The following is a 4,396-nucleotide window of genomic DNA, read 5'->3' on the forward strand; positions in this document are numbered from 1 at the left end:
GCTGCCAGTTCCCCCTCCGGCATTATAGAAGCTCGTGGTTTACCAAATCGCTGGGCCTTCAATCTGATAACAGGCTGGTCCATATGGGTTCATTGGTTGCAGAGATATTGCGGATAAACCGATTTTTTTTTTTCATTTCTGAAATGTAATTTCATGGCTGTTCATATTGTTTGAGTGTAGGTTTCTCGGGAACCAAACGGCCCAGTTTCACGGGGCCAAAATCATTCGAAGCCCACTTAAAAGTTTTTCAATCATGATACTGGTCTCATGTAAATGGGTTACTTGGTTCCAAAGATATAGCTGGTTGGTTAAAGGAGGGTGGTTTTCTCTCCCTCTCACACCAGAAAAGGAAAGGACTAGGCTCGTGTTTGGCATAATACGTAATGGACATTATGGTGTGTGGCTTAACGTGTAATGGGCATTATGGTGTAAATTTTTAATGCGCACCTTTGGCACGCAATGTACCTATTTATGTGGCAAAATGTGAATTTTGCCTTAATCTGTGTGGCCTAATGTGAATTTTGACTCATTCCATGTGGCATAATGTGTAAGAGGCAAGTACAGTATAAGTGGGTTACTATTGTGCTGCATGATTTGTATAAGGGGTATATGGTGTGGTAAATTTAGGTGACCACATAAATGGTGCTGAAATGTTGTCTACCAAGTATTTTTTTTATGACTGCAGTGCCGCCTCACCCGCAAGTATCTTAGGACATCGGCATCCTGTGGGTGCACCTTTGGAAGGCACCTGCCAATATATTTCCCTGCATTTTTCCTATGCCAGCTCCCTGCCTTTTCCAGGCATATATAATTAGTTGAAAGTATTTACACAAATAGAGACACACCCATGAGCAAACCACCCAACCAGAACACTGGCCATGCCCCCCCAAATTATCAGGTGCTGGCCACAACCCCTATTATTGTGTATAATAGGCCCTTGATAATTTTCAGCTCCGGGCCCATTTAGACCTTAATCTGGCCAGACCAGTTTTCACTGTAGTTGGGGGGCAGTCACAAATTGCCAAAGGGCACCATAATGACTAGTTACAGCACTGGTGCTGTGTAATGTGAATAAGATTATGCAACCGTGTGGTGTCATTTGGAATGGGGTACTATTGTGTGGCCATGCGCTGTCCCTTTGTGAAATATGAGAGGGCGCAAATTTATAGTTTGCAGGAGGGCGCCGAACACCCTAGCACCGGTCCTGCTCTCAACATCCGTTTCTCCAGTGAAAACATATTCAACCAGGTTAGCCTATCTTTGTATTCTAGTGATTGGAGACCTTTTACTAGCTTAGTCACTCTTATCTGTACCTGTTCAGGGCCGGCGCCACCACTAGGCAAATCTAGGCATTTGCCTAGGGCGCCGGCCACTGGAGGGCGGCATTTTGTGCCGCCCGGTTACCTGTCCTACGGCACTGTGTATTTAAATCTGGCGGTGGAGGCAGCGGGGGTCCCTGCAGTCCATTAGAAATCACGAGCGCTATCTGCCGGGCTATGCGGAAGCGCTTCTAGTGTGAAAACTCTGGCAGCACGGCGCAGGCTGATCTCAGCCAATCAGCGTGCTGCCAGTGTTTTCACACTAGAAGCGCTTCCGCATAGCCCGGCGGATAGCGCTCGTGATTTCTAATGGACTGCAGGGACCCCCGCTGCCTCTGCTGCCAGATTTAAATACACAGCGCCGCAGGACAGGTACCCCCCCCCCCCCGGCCCTGTACCTGTTCCAATTAATTTATGTCCTTTTTAAGGTGTGGTGCCCAGAACTGAACACAGTATTCCAAGTGTGGTCTCAGCAATTCCTTGTAAAGAGGCACTATCACATTGGCATCATTTGAATCCATACCCCTTTAATGCATGCCAGTGTCTGGTTTGCTTTTGCTGAGCAGTGTGCACTATTACCCAATTTTTCATCTATGATGACCCCAAGTCCTTCCCTACAGCAGAATTTCCTATAATAACTCCATTTAGCCTATAAGAAGCTTGTTCATTTTTGTTTCCATAATTAATTACTTTATATTTATCAACCACATATTCCACCTTTTCGCCCACCTTTACAGTTTATTTAAGTCACTTTGTAGTGTATCCACATCCTCTCCTGAGTTAATTTCCTTACCCAATTTTGTGTCGTACACAAATATTGCAATCTTACTCACTAGGGGCCTTATTCTAGTTCACTCTTTCTCACAGAATCCTTCTTATATGACAAAACCATGTGCACTGCGGGGGGCAGATGTAAAATGTGCAGAGAGAATTCAATTTGGGTGTGTTTTTTTGTTTCTGTGCAGGGTAAATACTGACTGCTTTATTTTTACACTGCAATATAGATCTCACCTTGAAGTAAAACCCCACTCAAATCTAATTCTCTCTGCACAAGTAACATCTGCCCCCCTGCAGTACACATGGTTTTGTCCATCTAAGATTTTGTCAGAGAGTGAACTAGAATAAGGCTCTATGTCCAGGGCAGCCGAGAGGAATGCCGGGCTCCGGTAAAATTTTGGGGGCGTGGCCTAACTGTGGGGTTTGTGGGCACCTCCCACACTTAGGCCATGCCCCCAAAATGTTTAGAGGAGGGTGAAAGAAAACTCTAAAAACTGTAATCTCAGCAGCAGCACACACCTACAGCATGACCTCTCACGCTGTCAGTGAGACACTCATGCTGAGCCTGCTGTCAGCACAGCACATGCTGTAGAAGTGTGATGCTACCCGGGAGTGATGGAGGGGGAAGGGAGGGGTCAGACTGCGAAGCCCCTCCAGCAAGCCTGGGCCCGGGTAATTAGTACCCGCTCCCCCCCCCCCCCCCCCCTCTCGGCTCCCTGCCTATGTCACTACCTATAGTAACATAGTAATTACAGTATTACAGTATAGTAACACAGTGTTGTTAGTGCCTTTCTACTACACATATATTGTCACGGCTAAGGTCAATTGTGAACCTGGATGAGGATGAGCTGCCAGTAGCGAGGACAGAAACTAGCGAGTTTAATATAAGACTTGCTCATAAAATGGAACATATTAACAGTCTAGGAGGGCATGAAGCTGGGGATACCAGCAGAGCAGGATATTTGGAAGATGTGAAGCAGGATATAAGCAGAGCAGGATTCCAGATGAGTGAAGCTGAGGACACCAGCAATGCAGGAATACTGGAAAACATGGAGCTGGATATCAGCAGAGCAGGATTCCAGATGACTGAAGCTTGGGATGCCAGCACCGCAGGAAGACTGGAAGATGTGAAGCTTTATAACAGCAGAGGAGGATTTCCAGATGACTGAAGTTGGGGATGCCAGCACCGCAGGAAGACTGGAAGACGTGAAGCTGTGTAAAAGCAGAGCAGGATTTCAAGATGACTGAAGCTGGGGAAGACTGGAATACATAAATCTGTGCATACACTTAGCAGAACGTCATGTTTGGCCAGACTCCTTGTTGAGGGCATGGAGTACTGATCTGCGCTATTCACAAGGAGGTTTGCAATTAGCCGCCTCTGATCAGCAGGTCACAGCCCCTCACTAGAAGCACTCATGTTAGAGCTAAGAGGAGTGGTTGGAAATTACTTGATACTGTATGCACCAGGATAGTCGGATTACTTCAGGCTGGGGACCCCAGCAGGGCAGGATAGCTGAGTGGTTTCAGGCTGGGGACAACAGCAGGGCAGGATAGCTGAATGGCTTCAGGCTTGGACAACAGCAGGGAAGGATAGCTGAATGACTTTAGGCTGGGGACACCAGCAGGGCAGAATAGCTGAATGGCTTCAGGCTGTGGACACCAGCAGGGCGGGAGAGACAGGTAGCTTGGAGCTGGGGATACCAGCAATGCATGATATCTAGGTAGCTTGGAGTTGGGGATACCAGCAATGCATGATATCCAGGTAGCTTGGAGTTGGGGATACCAGAAATGCAGGAGATCCAGGTAACTTGGGGCTGGGGATACCAGAAATACAGGAGAGCCAGACAGCTTGGAGCTGAGGTTACCAGAAATACAGAATAGCCAGATGGTTCAGAGTCAAAAAGTGATGGAGATGGTAACTGCACTGTGTCATTAAGGAGGTGAGCAAGGCAGGAGCTCCTTACACACTGACAGACAACAAAGCACTCACAGGTTCCCTGAGCTGGGCTTTATACCTCCTGCTCAGTGCAGATTAGCTGGAGGGGAACTATGCCTGGAATCTGTTTCCTGACTGGCTGTCGCACTGGAGCAGAACCAGGAAGTGTCATGGCACTGTCCATGGACAGAACTGGTGGGGAACAGTGGTGTGGTTCGGCCTGTAGTGATGTGCAGTGACTGATCAGACATCAGGGTAATGGCAATGCAAGAGCACCAGCTGGGACAGCAGATGACAGACAGCGCTTAGGGTAGAGCTGCAGGTATGACAAGGCGCGGCTGGGCCTGCTGTAAACCTCCATTTT

The sequence above is a fragment of the Crinia signifera genome, chromosome 4 (assembly GCF_055691185.1).
Source record: "Crinia signifera chromosome 4, ASM5569118v1, whole genome shotgun sequence".
Taxonomy (NCBI): domain Eukaryota; kingdom Metazoa; phylum Chordata; class Amphibia; order Anura; family Myobatrachidae; genus Crinia; species Crinia signifera.